Source organism: Apis dorsata, unplaced genomic scaffold, assembly GCF_000469605.1.
Source record: "Apis dorsata unplaced genomic scaffold, Apis dorsata 1.3 scaffold_473, whole genome shotgun sequence".
NCBI classification, from domain to species: Eukaryota; Metazoa; Arthropoda; class Insecta; order Hymenoptera; family Apidae; genus Apis; species Apis dorsata.
The window spans coordinates 81,421-102,367 of NW_006263711.1; the positions used below are offsets into that span (position 1 = coordinate 81,421).

A 20,947-nucleotide genomic window follows, 5' to 3' on the forward strand; every position below is an offset into this window, starting at 1 on the left:
ATCATGTTGGCAATTTACGCTGTACACGATTGTCGAAGGTTAACCTGGATTCAATCGTTTTAATCATAAAACGAAGACCGACCGGATGAGACAAAGAACAAAGAACGGGATACGCCGGAGGTTAACCTCGTCCGCAAGTGTCTTTTTCCTTTTTCCGGTTTCCCTCATTTTCTCTTTGTACGCGTTTTGTTTTTCTATTATCTTGTTTTTTTTTTTTTTTACTTTTGTCCTCGATCATTTATTTGTGGATCACTGGATTTTTTGGATCCTTAAATTTCTAGTGTTTATTCTCTGGATAAATTTATGGTGTTAAACTTTTAGACATCTAGTTTTATTGTTTGAGATTTATGAAATGTTAAGTTTTGTACATATTGAGATATTTTTATATTGCTGGAATCTTTTTCTTTTTTCTATATCTTTCAAATTTTTACATTTCCATACCTTTGAATCTTCAATCAATTTGTAAATTCTCACGCTTTCAAATTTTTTCAGTTTTAAATCTTAATTCTTTAAATCCTTTAATTTTTTTATCTATATACGATCTTCTGTAGATCTTTAAATATTTTCGAAATTTTTAAGTTCCTCGATTTTTCTACATCATTATTTTCCTTTCTTTTTATTTCTACCAATTCTTTCTTACTCTCAACCTACTCAATATCCATTTTGTCAAATCTGCATTCGTGATTTTTGCAGTTCGGCGAATCGCGTTCAATGGCATCATCAGCTATTTCCATTCTTTTTCTCTTAGTTATGTATGAATGTTATGAAGAATGTATTGAAACATCTTTAAAAAATCGATTCTTTAAGAGATCAAAACAAATTCATGCAAAAATAACTACGCTTATTTATTAAAACGATTAAAATTTGCGTTAGAAGAAGCAAGATTATCGTTTCATTCTATATTTTGTTTTATCTCTTTGGTCACTTAAAATTTTAAGATTAATTCTCAATTTAAAATTCTTTAATCTAAAAATTTTAATCTTGAAATTTCTGAAAATTCCAAACTGTTAAGAAAGTTAATAATGATTTTTTAAAAAAAAAAAAAGGAAATTAAATTTATTTTAAAGAAATATTAAGCAAAATCGCACACACAATAATATAAATAATTATATTAAAATTACAAGTATTTTGAACATGAGAAAAAGTTGCATTATAACATCGATTATTTTAAATGAAGTCATGAAAGCATCGATAAATTGGCACGGTTGCCCCGATAAAATGGTGGAAAAGAAATTTAAACAGTCTTCACGCCTAGCCGCACTTAAGTGAATAATACGATGTTGCTGGATAATTCAATGAAATTTACGAGGCACCGTAAAATTGAACTTGTGTTTGATCAAGATACGCGTCAAGATCGAGGGGAATACATGAAATTTGCATCTTGCGTGACACTCATGCGAATTCCACCGCGATTTCCTTCCTTATGACCACTCGTGCACTTCGTTCAAACTTGTGAATCCGTTTATCGCGGTTTACAATCGTAATGATTAATGATATTTCTATATATAGTTTCATACATGGTTTTAATTTAAAGCGATCTTTAATTGTACAAATTGTTGAAAGAATATAAATGTTTTTATTACGTGAATTCCAATGATCGTGTTATTTTCTTGTTTATCTTTTTCCTTTCTTCTCTTTTTTTCTTCTTATTAATGGAACCTGGTACTTAATATTACACGAAGATGGAAAATTAATAGTGATAATATGAAAATAAAAGTGTAATAAAAAGTATATATTATAATGATTGTAATTGGTAATTTACTTGTTTTATTTTTAATTGAATATAATATAATATATGTACATGTGATGATTTATGTGGTATCAAGTACATAGTAAAAATTAGAAATAAGAAGAAAGAAGTTTAATATTTTATTAATAGTCAAAAATATGTATATAGATATTTTCGAAGAAAAAGAAAGGAAAAAGGAAGTGAAATTTATAAGAAATTTATTAATAATTTTTTTAAACGATTTTTGAGATACAATTTTTAAGAAGTTTTTTTATGTATCTTTTTTTTAATTTTTTTTTCAAAAATTATTTTCTATTTTCAGATAATCTTTCCAAAGACAAAATTTCTTCAGGATATATTCAAAATGATATTTTGAAACAAAATTTTTGGGAAGAAATTCTTAGAAAAAATGTTTAAAATGATTTCTCATAAAATTTTAGATAATTTTTCACGAATATAATATTCTTCAAATGTTTTAAAAATATTATTAGAATAATTTTTACAATGATAAAACAGATGATGATTTAAACATAAATTAATTAAGAACCATACATTAATTTCATTGTTTCTGATTGATCCAATTATAATCAGGTCTATCGCTACTTGTATTATTATTAATAGAAATTTTACTCTAATTTTACTGAAAAGATAAAATTCATTAATCTAGATAATGGTACATAATTAATGAATGAATCGTTCAGAGAAATTTATTAATAATTTCTATATAGTAAAAAAATTAAAAGAAAAACTTTTAAAATATTTTTAATTTTCTTTCATTCTAAGAAGTTTAGTAATTTTGATAATATAATTCGATACTTTAATATCATTACTAAAATTAAAAAATCAATGTTGTACATTCAAAGATATAACGATCATTCGACTGTAAAGATTTACAGCTTTTTGTTTTCATAGATTACTTTAAAATAAAGAAATAAAGGCGCAGATAAAAAAAAAATTGCATCCTAGATGCAACACAATAAAAAAGTTTGTATTGTTTCTCGAGTCAAGAATAACAATGTCCAATAAAATTTCACAGACTAGAGATAAACTTGTCATGGTTCGACAAGTCGGTAGATAGAAGCTTTGGAAGCAGTGGCACGTGGCCAAAATAGGGTCAAAGTTGTAAATTGTTCTTCCTCTTTTTCTTCTTTTTTTTTTTTTTCTTATTCTGCTGCAAACCTTTTTCACAATTAATGATCGTGTCATACAATTAATTTCTCCATCGTGACTTTAATTTCGAATCTTCCTTGTGAAACAACATATAACATCAATGCAACCACTTTAAAAATGGCGATAAATCTTGGATTATGGTTCTTTCGAACTAAAAGTTTTGAAACTCTTATAACTTTTTATAACTTTTATCATTCGTTTCTGGAAGTCGGTTGAATCTTTAAAATAATTAAAGAAGTTAAATTTATATTAATTTATATGAATGTTAATTAATTTATAACTGTCAGCTTTATATAGAAATGCGCATGCTCGAATAAATGCCATATTGTTTTTAATTATGGCGCGTTTCTTTGAAATTTCCTAAATTCGAAATATTGAATATTTCAGAAGAAATATATCAGAAGAAAATTGATATGAATAGCCATGTATCAGAGAGAAATGATTATTATAGATTATAAAATTTATATAATATATACTTTTATTCATAAATATCTTGAAATACAAAAAAATTATGTAAAAAACGCTTCTTCTATATATTCCGCCTTTGATTTTGCAATAATGCTGATTATTATTATTGATTTAGATAAGAATTGTTATAAATATCAAAATTGTTTAACATTCATATCCGTAAAAAGATTTTATCATTGAACTTTAAACTTTAATGTATTGATAATTTATTTGTCCATGTTTTATTTATTATTATAAAAAATGATTTTAACTGCTTAATGTGTTTAAAAAAATTCCATAAATCCTTTCCAATCTTTAACCACCTTAATGCAGTTCTAAAAGAAACGAAATGTATGTATGCTTTGCGTATTCTACGTATTTTCTTTGGTGAATCAACATTTTCTTTTTCACTAGTCTTTCACGTTTTGTGCAAACATTTTCCAAAAGAAGCCAAATACTCTTAGAAAATTCTAAATCTTTGCTTTATATTCGAATTCTTTTTCTATTACAAATTAGATTTTTCTGACATTTCTTAAAGATGATTCGAAAGGAATCTTATATTTCGCAAAATCTTGTATTCCAATCTATAGGGTTTAGAATCTGGAATAGTTGAAATGGTAGCAGGATCGAATTTTTGGCAAAATCCTCTTTCAACATATTTCGATAAATACTTATTAATATTGTATTTAAAAATAAATATAATAAAGTTTATCCAAATTAATAATTAAAGTAAAAAAATTATAAAGTCAAAGATGTAACAGTTTAAATTAAATAACATTATTTGATCTGCATTTTGTAGTTATTTCATAAAATCCATTGAAAGTACAAAATATAAAATATGTAAAACTTTAACTTTCCTATTCTTACTATATTTTATCGTATTTTAAACAATCAATTTATAAACATTCCCAAGTAAAAATATAAATTACAAGAATTGAAAATTTACAATTTCAAAAATTTCTCTACTATTTTCCTCAAAAAATTACCCATATCTCCCACTATCAATCTTGAACAAGAAAACAGTGACCATTCCTAAATTTCTCCTAAACGTTTTAATCTTAATTTCTCATCCATCAGCCTTTCTAAATCTCCTCCTCCGTCCAGATATATAATAACCTTCCCAACGTTCCAGATCCTCGCCCACAGAGATAGAGATCGCCCAACGTATCCCATTCTAACGTGGTAAAAGAAACGGAACTCGTGTCAATCATGGGCGACCTTCTGAAACGAAGAAAAAGGTCGTTAAGGTTGTTTCATCCACCGTTTCCTTTCCATCGTTACGCAATCTCAAGACGGTCTCGTAGACGAGAGATGCACGGCAGCAATGATCGAGGAACGAAGTGGTGGGACGAGCCACGCGGTCGCTATAGCACGTAGTCGATGAATAACACCACAAGTCTGATTCCGGTGTGGCTGCTCGCCGGAAGCGGTCACTGCGAACCGGTATACTCCGCTTCCAACCTTCGAAATATCCAGAATCTGACTTGAAGAATCATCTTCAAGGAAAGGAATACAACAGTAGTCTCTCTTGCGGACTTGGACAATCGAAACACTTCACTTGAGAGACTGTGCGATTTTTGGATAATTTAAGGATTCTCTTGGAAGGTATTGAGATAGTGATTTTGAAGAATTGTTTTTTTGGAAAGTAATTTCTCTCTTTTTATTTTGGATTAAATTTTGAGGATTTTTAGAAGAGGATTTTATGGGATAATTGGAGGATTTTGACAGTTGGAAGATTATTTTGAGAGATAATTTCTTCTCTCGTGATCTTTGGAGAGTTCTTGGAGGGGTCTTCGAGAAGATAATTTTTGTTGTGAAAGTTCGGAGAGTTTGAAGATTCACTTGGAAAAGAATTTTTGTTTATGCTATCTTTTGACGTTTGGCAAAAGAGGTCTTTCGTGATCCAGGACAGTTGGAAGATTTTCTTGGAAACAAGTATTTTTTGCCATGATATTGAAGAATCATTGCGGAAAAGAATCATTTTTCTTGGGATTTTTGAACAGTTGAAAGATTCTCTTGAAACAGTGCTGCTTTGAGTGGATATTGAAAGAAGAAAACAATATTTTAATTTATTCAAGAAGAAAATTTCGAATCGTCGAAAAAGAGAAAAGACTGAAATAGTGATTATTTAAAAAAAAATAACAATAGTGATTTAATTTTGATTTCATAGTATTCCAAGAACGAGTTGTTGGTCAGTTTACTGCGACCGATATCGATTCACATTTATCATACAGACATAATTATTGTGCTGTGATTTAAACCAAAACTTTGATGCATAGCCTCAATTTGTTTTCTTGTTTTTTTTTTTTTTTTTTTTGCTTATTATAAGTTCAAACATGACGAAAGATAAACTTTTGACGAATGATCTTTGATCTATTCTCCTTCAATATAATAATATTTTCAAGCCAGATTTCTGTTTACTTTTAAATCAATAAGCGAATTTGTTTAGCTACGTACTTTGTATATTTACATATTTTATAGATAACAATTGCAAAAATTGTTATTACCAAAATAATTATTGATCAACATTTCATTATTGCGATAAAGTTTTAACGTGACGTTAGTCAACTCAACCACTCAAGAGTACAATAAACGAGAGAAATTTTATCCTGGAATCATTTCTGTTTTCGGTAAGTATCCATCCTCTTTGAACTTTAACACGGTCGCTTAAAAGTCAGATCTAAAAATATACATGTAAATTATATTCTTTTCACATTTATTCACTATCTTTGAAAATCGCTTCCTCTACCATTTTTGCAAAATCGTTACATATATGAATCTAAATTTGTTTATTTATACGATCAATAACGATGGCGATTTTCACGTGATCTCGATATGTTGAAATTTAATAAACAAGAGATATATCTCTTGATCGATAATTATAAACGTAAATAAATATATAATCAAATAAATATTCTCGAGATTGGGAGAAGAAAAAGAAGAAGGAAAAAAAAAATTGTATCGTTTAAAATACTCGAAACAGTCGAAAGATAGATGTTAATTTTCAATGATAAAATAAACGGTGCATATATCACTAAATTGATATCGCAATGTTGACGGTTTGTTTAGTTTCCACAGCTGTGTTTAACGCATAACCCGAACGTTTGCACACGTGTTGCCGATATTCGCTACAAACCAATGTAAATTGTACGTGCAATCGATGGTCGGGAATGAACAGGGAGGGAAAAATGAATTATATGCCTAATGGAACGAAAACGAGATAATGGGCAATTACAACGATATGCACGTATAAAAATGTATTTATATGACGTTTTTTTTTTTTGTATTTTTCCGTTTGAAATTGAATTGGAAAAGGAAGGTTATTGTTGTTCATTAAAAAAAAAAAATTCGTCATTGTAGGAAATATATCTGTTGATTAAAATTATTGTATGCATATAATGTGTAAATATTGTGATAAATACATGGAAAGAGCTCGGAGAGAAGTTGAAAATTGCTGCGCCAATCGAAAATACAGATTCATCTCTTGTTTGTACACGTTCTGTTTAATCTACTTACGTACTTGTTTATACGTGATTTGTCGAGGCAAACTTGAAATATTATAGGATCAAAAATTAACAAATTGATTAAATAATGAATTTATTCAAATTTAATAAATGCTTATCGATGTTTGAAATTTTAGGATTCTTGAATTTCTCTATTCGAGTTTTGAAGTTTTAAAATATTCCAAATTTATTGAAAATTTTTCAACCAAGCTTTTTAATGTTTTTAATATTTGAGTTTTTAAAGCATGAATATTTAAATTTTAAGATACTTTAAATTTTGAAGAAAAATTTTTCAAAAATTTTCAATAAATTTTAGAATTTTTGAGTTCAAAAACTCAAACTCATTTCTAATTGAAATATAAAATTAAAACTAGATTTATTATCTTAAAATTTCTATAATATTTCTATATTATCATTATTTATAATATTCCCTATCAGAATTTATATGAACATTTAATATTAAAGTTCTTTTTCCTCTCATGTTCTTATTTTCTTCGGGTTTCAAAATTTTAAAATTTAGAATTTCAAATTAGAATGATTTACTCATTCTGTATATTATCTCGAAGAAGTTTCATCTTGCTCTTGGAGCTAGTTAAATTTCCATGATCTTTAGTTTAGTTGAACGATCCGAAAGAATAGAAAACATCTTTGCATACTAAAATAATATCATCCATTTATTACCGAATCTTTATTTGGAAGTTCAAATAATGCAGAAAGAAAAAAACGAGATTACAATATCTCTTGCGATAAATAAATTTCAATGAATACGAATTATAAACTGAAGTTAGAATAATATCAGATTTTATTTGAAAATGAAATTATATGTTTGACTTAGATTTATTTAAAATTTTATAAAAAAATTTAGATAATTATGCAATTTGATGGTTTCTTTATTTTTATTTTAATTATTTTGCTATTTCTCTTTGAATAACTTTGTTTCATTACTAAAAATTTTAAATTTTTCATTCTATTCTATTTAAATTTATTGATATCTAACAATACACGATCTATACATAGAAATAATTTCATAAATAGTATATTTATTAGATATTCATTTCCATACACATAAAAGAAATAATTATATATATATATATAAAACTAAGAAACATAGATAAAAATGATAAATACCGCAAAATTGCAGATTCGTGTTCCATTGTTGAAAAGATTGGTCGAGGTATTGCGTTACGAATGGAAGAACACGTTCTTCTGGGATGAAATTTCATGCATAATACATGGAAATGGTGAACGATGATATCACTTTAATCGGTATATCGACGAAACGTTATTGAATCTGTTCGATGTCGGGAACGATGCCACGAGGAAAGACAAACGGTGCAACGCGTAACCAATATGTGTCGACCTATCGATGCTAGTTATCGTATTTCGTAATTTATTACAACACTAATAAATCGATTCACGCCATAATTGAATGGCCGCTAATGAATTTGGATTTCTAGAATTTGAACAAAGTTCAAAGTTGATTTATCAAAGATCAAAGGTCATTCTGAAACCCTAGAATTTTTATATTCTCTAAGAATTTTACGATAATAAGAATTATGATATTCAAGTTCTAAGATTTTCAAGGGAAAATTCTCGAATTCTAATATTCAGGGATAATGATATTTCAAAATTCTAAAACGTCGATGATTTATATTAAATATAGAATCTAAGAATGTGGAATAGAAAAATTCTCAGAGCTCCAATTCCAGAATCGTTAATAAGTTTTCAAAATTTGAGAATTTTGGAATTTTAAAAGTCTGAGATCCTTCTAGAATTCGGCAATTTTAAAATATTAGAAAAATATTAAAGATTTCATAGTTTCGGAATTTAAATCAAAGTATTAGAATTCCAAATCAGTTTAAAGATTCTAAAGTTTTCGAAATTTAAGCTCTAAGAATTCTAGAATCCGGAAAACTTCAATATTCTAGAATTTTGAATTGTAATATATTCCTAAAGTTTCAAAAAGTTCAATTTTAAAATTCTCAAATTTTATTTCGAATTGTTTCTTCAACTTTTCGTTTAATTTGAATTCATCAGAATTATCGTAGAATATTGGAGAAAATTTTTACAAAATCCCACAAATCATATAACGCGATTAATTATCGTAATTAATCAATGTATCTAATAATATGTGCCGTCTCTTGGACGATCGATAATTCATTAATGTAAAGTATAATAGAAACAAGGTGCGCGTTACGGTTCTATTATGGATTTTTTCCTCGTATTATGTCTCGTCATTGGAAACCGGAACAACTAACGATGCTAATTATCATCGACGTCTCCAACTTTGACGCTTCCAATTCAAATAGATGTAAATGACATCATAGGCAATTGGTATCATGACATCATAGACAATTGGTTCGGACTCGATTACGACTTCATAAAGTTGTTATAAATAGAGAAGGGTGTTTTAACGATGTTGCTGAAAGGAACACGAAAGAAAATTGAAACGAACTAGGCGATGGAAAATTTTCGACTCGAATTTTAAAGCGAGTTTCACTACTCGTTCTTGATAAGACGCCTCTCGTGAAATTGCGACATTTTATTTCGCTTTATACGTCAACTTTCATGACGTAGAAAATTTACTATTTAATATCTCACGTCATACATTTCCATAAAAATAAAATTTATTTTCAACAATCCAAGAATTCTTCCTTTACGAACGTGTTTTCTACCGTGTTTTCTTTCTACGTTTTTATTATTATTATTATTATTATTATTATTATTATTATTTCTTTTTTCATGAAATTTATTTTACGCGTGTTATTAGATTTTTTTTATTGGAAAGAAATGAAATGTTAAATAGAGATTTGTTTCGTTCTTCAAATATCACAATGAGTATTATACTTTGGATATTTTTCGTGTATTTTTTGTAGCTTTTTATATTCGCTTAAATTTTTCAAATATTCAAGTATGTAAATTATGGTTTACATTAAATTCATAAATATTCGTAATTTAATTACATCAGTAATTAATTAACGGCAATATTGATTTCTTATATTGATGTAATACTGATATTCTTTCATAATGAGATAATTAGATTTTGTATTGGAGTTTAATGAGTTTCAATAACAATTTAATATCAAATATTATTATAATTCATTACATGTAAAGAACATTTCTTATGCATGAAAGATAACATAATATAATATGTAAATATAACTCTAGAGGACTTAAGATTTAATTGCATACATAATTATACTATGTCTCTATTTTACTTTAATCATTTTTTAGGTATAAATCTTCACATACTATTTACATTATATTCACATATTTTACTATTAATTACTCAATATTTACTCAAAAATATACAAATTTATTAAAATATTAAATCATAAGATCTTTATATCATAAACAATTTCAAATAAAACATTATTGTTTATGATAAGCTCTCTTTGCAAGAATATTATTTTATGAATGACAAAATTTTTAACTCCTGTTCAAACTTAAAAATCTGAAATAGTTGTCATAGTCAGATATAGTGAGATATATTTTTCAATCGCTGGTATTAAATAAATTTAAACAAAAAGAAAATATAATTATGAAAAATATTTTGTATGTACAGAATATTGGTTTTTACACAAAGATATCGAATGAGCTCTATTTAATTTCCACGAAATTCAAACAGCAAACATCGTAACACAAAAATAGTTACAACTTGTATGTAAAACACGCGAATGGACTGGATATCGTCTCGAGTGGATCCGCGTAATGATTCTAAATCTGGATTTCGAGTTGAGCGAACGATAAGTGCATAATGAATCGACTTAATGCGTACGATCACTTATAGTGGAATGTTTATAGATATTCTGGAACAGATACAACATAGATATAATAATTAACAATTCTTCAATCCTTCGACAAATCCTTCAAAATCCTTTAACAATTATTTTTTGACACTTCTAGTTTCCAAAATTCAAGTATCTCTTTTTAATTTCCCATTGAAAGAAAATTTCTTTAATTCAAAATTGAAAGGCTTTCAATCATTTTGACATCAATTTCAATTTCAAATAAATTCCTTTCACTTACCCAATAATAGAACATTAATCTTAATATCTGTTATTCGGAGCAAATGTTCGATTAAAATGACTCACTCGCAATATTAATTTAAATATCGAGAAACGAAGCTCAACAACAAGAATAAGAAGCTCGATTATCCGAAGGAAGAATAGGAAACGTTTCCCAACAACGGAAACTCGTACAACATGATAAAGAATAATGTTTATACCGAGTTATACGGAAGTTGGTGTGTAACTTAACGCTCGAAGGGATTCCGCCGTTTAGAACGGTCCAAATAGTTGGAACAGCTGCACACACTTCCACGAGTGGCCGTATATCAAGTTCTTAACAATAGGAGGACAGGAATTCTCCGGGAGGGATGGATAATGGGTTTGGTCGAGCGCGAATTTCCACGATGCGCGATTTTCCAAGGCTGCCATTTGCTAACTGTGACTGATGGCAATTAGCCCTCTTACCATTCTCCGGGCCAGGGCTTAATGCCTGGATGGGAGTCGTTCGTTAAATTTGGCCAACGTGGTTTTCGAGTTTGATTTGCTTTTCCAGTATTGTATCCTGTGCCAGGGATCGGTATTTACGCGAATTCGTGCGAAGGCAAGTTTCTCGTTCGCGTTTGAGGCAATTTGTACGCGTACAACTCGTAGTTTTGAAATTTATCGATTGCCATTAATTACCATTGAAATAATACCGAAACTGCAACATTAGCTATTTTCTTTTTGTAAATCCATGGTTACTCGTGTGAAGGAAATTTGTTACTGATTAGATTCTAAATATTATTCGAATTACAGAGTGTTTCTAGTATCTAATGATATTAGAAATTGAATATCTGGAGTATATTAGTGCTTTTATTATATTTTATTATATTATATTAGTGCTTTTAATAATAATGTATTACAGAGTGTTTCTTATACGAGGAAAGTACTTGTTTAATTATTTATGAAACATATCGATCATCTTTAATGATACTAGAGATTGAGTATCTGGAGAGTGTCTCATATAAAATTTCGTACACAATCTGATTATTTAGACTCTAGCTATTATTACAAACTTATTAGTGCTTTTAATAATGTATTACAGAGTGTTTTTTATACAAGAAAATCACTTGTTTATTTATGAAACATATCAATAATCTTTAATGATACTAGAAATTGAGTATCTGGAGAGTGTCTCGTATAAATTTTTAAGCAAAGCTTAGTTTGAAAATCAAATTAATTTCTTGTAAATATAAATTGTAATATGTAAAGTTGAAGAGAAATAGAAAGAGAATAAAAATTATTGAAATAGAATTAGAGATAGAGAGATGGAAAATGCAAACCTCTCCAAATATGAATTACAAGATACGAATTACAAAACAAATATTTTGAACACAAGAAGATAATCACGAAGAATTATAATCTAATTTAAAAACGAAGATAATTAACATTTAGATAAAGAGTGTATTAATTTACATTTGTTCAGCGTTCAATATATTACATTTAACATCCAATTCTTCTTCTCTAAATTTCAATAGAAACTACCAATAGAATATTTTGACTCTTTATGGCGATGTATATTGGCGATATAAATTATCGAACAAGCTTAAATGCCATCAAGATCAATATCTTTAACCGGCCCTTTAGATAATAAAATAAAACTTTAAATGGTACTTGATGTAACTATACCGGTTAGCGGCCGTTTGTCAAGCGTAAATGCGGTTTCTCCAGAATCAATTTTCCAATCAGCGTTTTCAGACGTTAAGATTTATGCGTCTCCATAAAACGCGCTTCCCATAGGGGCCGCTTGCGTCAGTGTCTGTTGCGATGTAGAAACTCGATGCTAACGGCCTCGCGTTGAAAATTTACGAGAGTGACATGTCGCGAAACGACGTGTTGCCTTTCTCTAGTTCTAGAGAATTCTCTTTTTTACAAGTCAATGATAATTTTTATGCGCGTAAAAATCCATAGAAGATTTCACGAAATATCTGATCCATTAAATCAATTACGATACGATGATTTCGATATCTTAATCTGTTAATTTTAAATGTCTTTTTTTTAATTAATATTCATTAAAAATTTTCGTTATTAAAATTTGTTACATTCGTTCATATTCGTTTTTATTGTTTATTATTTGTTAATTGACGATTGCTCGTCCCGCGTTATTTCGACATTCCAAGTCAATCCAAGGTTATCAATGACGTAATCTTACCAAAATGTGTCTGATCGAGAATTAGTTGATATTCTTCGATGTCAACATCGATGAAAAACGCGCTTTCCTTTGCGAAGATTTCGTAATCCACGTCTCGTATAATAACGTTATAATTATACAGGTTATTGACTATAGTATTATTGACTATAGTATATTCGTATATTCTTATTATATATGGATACATAGTACATTCGTGTATTCTTATTACATATGGATAATACCATTTACTTTTATGAATTATAATCATAAAATCCAGTTTTATAAATTATTTTATTTTTCAATAGAGTATTGTTGAAAATTATTTAAAAATTAAATTTCGATCGTATGAAATCATTCTTTTTCTTTTTGGATAAAAATTATTGAAATTCGATTTATAATTAGTAAATATATTTATTAATTACAATTTATAATGATTCATTTTACTTGTAAAAATAAATGATTATTTGAATCCAAATTTCAGTCACGCAGAATAATATTCTTTCTTTCCAGAAGTAATTATGCAAAGCAGTTCTTCCCGTCTTTCTTTAAAAATAAAGAGATTTCAAGTTGAAAATTTTAGTCACGTAAAAGATTTTCTTTTAAAACAAGATTGTTTAAGCCAACTTTTAATCACAACATACAATTTCTCTTTTTCAAAAGAATAATGTTATTCTAACGTAAATCTTTCTAACCTTTCAAAAAAATGGCATACAAACGATTTTTCTTCTTTTTTTAAAAAAAAAAAAAGAAAAAATTACTAAAAGCCATTCTTTAATAAAATAATTTCCTCTTTTCTAAAGAAGAAAATTCATTGTTGTAATCCAGATTTTATACAAATAATTTTTCTTTCTAAATTATTTAAAATTTACTTTTTAAAAATAAATTTTTCCTTCTCAAAAGAGTTCCATCGATCCAAATTTTAATTATATCAAAGAAAGTTAAATTTAAATTCAATCTGAAATGATGCACGGATGAAAACTCTTATCTCAAAACTAGTCTCTATTTCCATAACTATAATGCTTATATTGTGCAATTCCTCGCATTTTTATCGCCAGAAAGTTGGCGCAATTAGCGCATCTTTCGACGTTGTTGTTTCACGTTACATTCGTATAAAATGAAAATCAAGGAAACGGAACATTGGAAGAATTATGCAAATACTTTTCCACGTTACTCGTTTCCACGTTCGAGCGAAGATCGATCCGTGACCATGCTTACGAATGTTGAAATTTCCATATGTTAGTGGGCGTATCGAAGGAAAAAAGGGAAATATCACATTATTAAAGTGTTTTGGGAAAACATTGTTCCTTTCGTTTGAACAATTTATATGTATAAACAAAACTCTATTGGATTCGATTCGGTAAACAAAATCAGAGAATCGAGTGTTATTATTCGATTCCTTGTGTTTATTTAGAAAACATTTTATAGGATTCGAAAAATTTATAGAATTGATTTATAGAATATTATGTGGAAAATAGAATCAATTTAGTTTCATCTTCGAATAATTTAAAAAGATGGTTTTCGAAATCGCAACTCATTCTCTTTATAAATCCTTTATTATTAAAAAGCAAAAGACTTGCACACAACAAAGTATCTATCAAAAATCAAACTAATGATACAATCTAAATTCCTAATAAAATTTTATAAAAATATAGAATCTTTTTTCTTAATAAATACATCTGGTATATTCATTTATTCAAGATACTAACAATAAATAATAAAATTTTCTGAAATGTCTCGAAATAAATATTAAAAATATCATTTTACTTAAGAGGGATATATCCATTATTAACGTAAAATTTAACCCGATTAAACTCCCTGTAAAGTCATTTCGCATAACGATCTAACGATCTAACGATATCTCTCCATCGAGATATGGAAGTCTCGAGAACAATTTATTCTTCTCTCTCTATTCCCTGTCAACGATCGAGTTTTCTCGATCGCATCACCACCCACGGATGGTTAATTAAACGGTGACATTTCCAGGCGACCGGCAAGGCCTCGACCAACCCATTCTTTTCAATCTGAATAGCGACGTGCTTACGCGAACCCACGCGTGCAACGATATCGTGGCTGTTCGCCTTGTTTGCCTCGTTTATCTGCGCGCGTCAAATGGGAAGAGGTCAGCCTCGAACGTCAAACATTAACACCGATACTAATTATCGTTCCGTATCGTTACGAATTATCTCGGTTATGCGTACCAGTATGCTAAGAAACGGAGACGCTTGCGGAAAGAGCGAACGAGCGTCGTATAATTTTCTATTGGGTTATGAAAATTTTGCGATGTGAACGATTTCTTCTTGAGAAGTTTTTAGAAGATTTATCATACGTATGTGGAATTTTATGTGCGTAAGGAAAGATAAGTTGAAGATAGAGAATGAAATTATATAAGGAAGATAGATAATTGGGGATGTGACACTTTTGAAAAAAACTTTCGAAAGATTTCGAGTAAAAAACTTGTTGCTATTTCTGTGATTCTCTCGAAATTCAGATAAAGAGTTGAGAGAATATTGACATATGAGTTTTTACTTAATGGCAATAATCTTGCTTTGATTTTTAACTCATTTTTGCCAAAATTTATATTTAAATTAAAATCGCAATTTTTGTTCCTTTATAAATAAATAAATAATTTTAACAATGCAATTTATAATTCTAAATACAGATCAAATTACAGAGGAAGAATCTTAATGAATGTCACATTTTCTTATATTTTTTGCCTGGGTACATCGATCATTTTTAACGATCCACTCGACATGCCTTGTCGCCTCCCATTTCGAAGTTGTTAAGATTCCATTATCCCAAAGAGAATTAAGAAAACAAGATCGACGATTAACAATAATCATTGATCACAATTGCTATATTATAAAATTCTACATTTGTGAATATCGAGTATATCAAATAAAAATTAAAATATCCAAAAGATACTTAAATATTGACACAACAGTATAAAGCAGCTACTAATATGTATTTATTCGCTCAATCGCGATTTTTTCGACGATTTATTTTTTTAATCGAAGATAAATTTCATTAAGCGAATCGCAACTTTTTTTTTTTTTTGATTGCAATTCAATCAGAAACTTTAATTTTTAATATAACTTCGCGGAGAATTCTCGAGTCGATCGTATTTCGCCGTGGGTTTATAGCAGATTCGCGAATTCCTCCCCTCGTCATCATACTCACCTCGAATTTCCTCAAGGTCTCGTAAACTATCGAGGAATCGATCCAATTTCAAAAAGGCCGCCCCGAGACGTTCCTGTTTCGAGGCCTCTCCTCTTTCAATCTCCTCTTTCATTCATCACCTTAACAGACGCTGCAAATAGAGGAAGATTTAGAGCAGAAACGTTAATTGTCAGATCGTTTTCCACGAGCGATATATGGAGAAACTCGTTAGAGTTAATTGGCATCGACTCATCAATAGTAATTTATTGTGTATAGATAGTCTTCTTCCAGTTGAATCTGCATTCCATCGCGAAATTTTCGTCGCTTATGTTATCACGTTATGTAACCTACGATATTATCACCAGTCAAATTCATATTTCCACGATCCATAATCTATTGGTTGCAAATTGTGAAATAGGAAAAGAAAGGTTTTACACGTGATTATAAATTACAAATGTTATTATTTTAAATAAAATTATTACATATTACACAGGATGTTGATACATTCTGATGGATAAAACCGGTTTCGAAGGTAAAAATAAAAGTTCATATTTATATAATTAATGTAATTTTAGTTCACGTGATTGTTGAGAAAATTTATTTTTTATCTCTGCAATTTATATCTGACATTTACAAGCTTCGATGGGTATTCCCAGTTTATTAGAAGGATCGTTAATTTCGCCAAATTTAAATTATAATTAACAACGACGAAGTTTAAATACTATCTGATCACCGTGTTATAAACCCACCTCGTTAACCCCTCGAGCACGGATCTTCCATTATCTCGTCATTAATCGGGGGAGAAAACGTATCAACTCCCACGAATCCTCAAGTGGGCGTTGGTAAGCATATTACTATTGCACCCCCACGTAATTCCGAATTTGTCTATTCGTCAAATTGGTTAGAAAATTAACGCCCCGTTTAATAAAACAGTATATCAACGAACAGAAAAGAAAAGAGACCAAATTTTTTTCTTATTTTTGTTTCTTATTATACAGGACATCTTTGCTTTTTTAACTCTCGCCAATAACACGATCGATCCTTACTGAAAATTTTATAAATCTCTCTTCTCAAGTTATATACTTAATTAATTAATTAATTAACAAACAAATGATCGAATTTATTTTATTTTATTTCGACTCTTGAATTATTATGCATAGAAGAAACATTACACGAAGAATTAATTACTTCATTTATCTATTATCATTTCATATCCCCGTTTAACAACTAAATTTTAATCGCTTGTAACTGATGAATAAATAAATAAATAAATCTCATCGATATTTTTGTATTTGTCTTAGCTTCTAGGACTTCCTTGTACATTTGTACGTCATTCCTGATACACGAGATTAAACCACTTAAAGAATTAAAGAAAAAAACGTGTCAAGAAAATGGCGTTTATAGTAAAAAAGAATATATATGCTTCGAGTTTATATTTACGTAAAACGAACACGTAACGGAGAAAAAGGTGTGTGAATCGAGACTCGTTATGTCTGATTTATGAATTCTATTCATGCGCAAAAAACGTAACGTAACGCTGATAAAAAAAAAAAAAAAGAATTTAATTATTAGTCTCATGCGAATTAATCATTACGATGGCGACGTGCACGAGTATATTCCCTCGTGGGTTTACGATAATTTGTCGAAATGGTGACATCTCGATTTTTCTGTTTATGGTAGTGACTTTTATCTCGATCGTTTATCGTTTACCTTATTGGTCTTGCTGCAAAAACGAACGAAACGACACGTGCATTCCATGTTAGAATGGCGCGATACTTAAGTTGCAACCGATCAAACCTTTTTTGCTTTTCAATCAGGATCTCGTATGGCAATGATAGACGTTGTTGAAATAAATTTTTATTCGATTGAAGGAAAAACGGTTTTATTCGATTTCTAAACGTTTATTGATTCAATTTTAGTATTTGTTCACTTGTTCATTATTTATTCATCATTCCTTTGTTTTTTATTCGACTTCTTATTCCTTTATTTTATTAGCATATTCTATTTATTTAGAATCCTATTTTTGTATAATTATTATTGAATTATTTGACAAAGGAACTTTATTTTCATCTTTTAATATTATATAATTAACTAAAGATAAAATTAAATTTTTCATGAAAAATGACTTTCCACAAAACGGAATTTCAATCTTAAATACTCTATAATGAAAGTTATGCGAAGCGAGGTTCCTAAGGCCTTCAAAAGCTTTCATCAAATATTACAGAAACGCCATCTGTTCAATATGTGGCAGTGTTCAATAGACGATGCCTAAAATGGTTCTCGTTATGAAAGGAGTAACACATTCCTTTCATTCATCGCGAATCCATCATCATTCAGCCTTTCATATCGCCAAAATGAATCCTGTTTCTATACTTATAACGACACGAAACGATGAAGCATCTTGTTCGAAATTACGAGTAACACCTATGAACTAAAAACCTGGATAATATCGTATAGATTCCTCGAATAACATACAATATTTATACGTACAATTTGGAATCGAAAACGTAAACCGAAACAGATTGGGTTTTCAAATAATCCTCTTTAATCTGTGTATCTAAACAACAAGCTGGTAACCAGATGTTACGAGTAATACGGTTAATCCGATAAGTACGAATTATAAACAAAAGATAGAAATTTTAAGATCTTAATTATGGAATTATTAGTCGCATCAATTTCAGTTCGCAATAATCCACCTAATATAATTGCCTATAACATATATTTGAAATAAAGCTTTTCGGTAAGAAGATTCTTTTTTGGGCAAAAGAAAGTTCAGAATTTTTATTCATAATTGCACAAAACAGTTTAATGAAACCGAAATTAACATAAGAATATATTATTAACGTAAAATAGTTTGTATTTCGATATTATCGAATTCCATTAATATTAACATCCTATATAAAATAAAATAGAACGATTAAAATTGTTTATAAAATCTTATCTGATAAAAAAAATAACAAAAATTTCGTAGATTGATTTATTATATTAACTACAATTTGTATTATAATTATAATTAAACATTGTTGCTTGTAACGTGTTCTAATAAGGATTAATTAACTTTCTAACCTCAAATTCTTTTATATTTATCTTTTGTAATTTATAGTAATCTTTCTTGGTTGTAATTCGATTAAATAGCCAATTACATCAATTCACCAACCATTGCTTCACTTCCTACCGTCAAATATGATGTAAAAATCGTTTCACTATGATCGATGATTCGTCGATGGCAGATGTTAAACACGCAAGACGTTTAAACGATACGTTAGTCGTTGATTGGCTCACGTTGGAAACTTGACCCGATTGGTCGAAAACGTGTAGAGATAGATCGGCTGGCAAGTGAAATCTCAATTGACCGTGGAAAAGTGGCCGTGGAAAACTAATTGCCACCGAGTTCAAAGCGGCGTCGTGTTCCAATTGGGAGAAAGGTATATGACGAAAGGAAGCTGATATACGATAGTGTAACCGTGGCGCACGCCCTCTGTGAATGCAGATCGCGTCTTCGTATTCATTTCGCCCCAGTTCGAAACGAACAATTGATCCACGGCGTTATTTCCAAGTCAGATCGGTCTTTTATTCATTTCCGTTGAAAAATTCAGATTTTTCGAATCTGATTGCATCTTGAGAGTATATGCTTAATGACTATCTATATTCTGAGAATTACTTTATTGCTGATATACGAAGAAAGTAAGGAAATTGGAGAAAATGGAAAATAATTGTTATTTAAGAATCTTTTTGTTTTTTTTTCCTCGAAGTAAAAAGAATTCAATATCTATAATTGTTTAAAAATAATTTAAAAATCGTGTTTGAATCGTGTTTAAATGTTTCTTAAATGTTAGAATTAATTGTAAGTATAAAGCTTAAATTGAAAATAAAAATCGTTTATCTTTCAATTTCGATTTTAATTGAAATGAAAAGAGTAAAATTTTGCAATGTATTTTTCCAAACAGGAAAATATGATTGAAAAACACAAAAGAAATATCGAAAAACGGTTCATTTACGATTGTAGCCAGGATCCATGGATCGATCGAGGAGTTTCAATAATAATACGAAAGTTTCAGCCGTCAGAGAGCGCCAAGTTCATTAAATCTTCAACCTATATGTCTTAGAGGATCGTTGATTTGCAATTTAAATCGAGTCGGTTAAAACGACGAAAATATGAAATTTAAATGATGACAGTCTAACTTCTTGGAGAAGTAGGACGAGGATGAAGAATATTTTCTTTGTCGAAATGAATTAATGCGATCTTAAACACACGTGAGGGCGCCACGTTTGATGAATAATTTTGGCAATTTTTCAACGTCTCCCGTTTTTATATAGCTCGTAACATTTGTTTCTTCGTCAAAAAGAATTTGTAAGGATTTAAAAAGATTCTTATTAATGGTATTTGTAATAATTTGTAATATTGACTTGTCGCATTAATACTTTATTTCGATGAATGAATATAATAGCAGCCAAGAATGGACGATTTTTATTTGTTAGCTATTTTACTTTAACTTTCAACAAAATTTAAATCTGATTAATAGCCTTGCATAAAACTCCACATATTAATTTTGAAAGTTCCATCTGTAATATTTAAGAAATAATTCCAATATTAATTCGAAGGAATTCGTTTCAATTTTTCAACGATTCTTTCAAGTAGTGCTCATCAAAATTCTTTTAATCGAAGAGAAAAATTAAAGATACTTTTTTCTTTGTATATATGTATATTATGTAATTTCTTGCAAATCAATTGCTACTTCTTAAAAAAAAAAAAAAAAAAAAA

The 20,947-nt window shown here is 28.8% G+C and overlaps 2 protein-coding genes across 4 annotated transcripts in view; one reads left to right on the top strand and one right to left on the bottom strand.

Moving 5' to 3' along the window:
* Positions 1-8,048, bottom strand: part of LOC102674401 (histone acetyltransferase KAT6B) — a 62,938-nt gene extending 54,890 nt beyond the window's left edge. The window contains exon 1 of the mRNA XM_031512575.1: positions 7,978-8,048. The gene's annotated coding sequence lies outside the window, so the exon portion shown is untranslated. The remainder of the gene's footprint in view (positions 1-7,977) is intronic.
* Positions 1-20,947, top strand: part of LOC102674535 (protein kinase byr2) — a 55,233-nt gene that overhangs the window by 17,809 nt on the left and 16,477 nt on the right. The gene's annotated exons all lie outside the window — the stretch shown is intronic.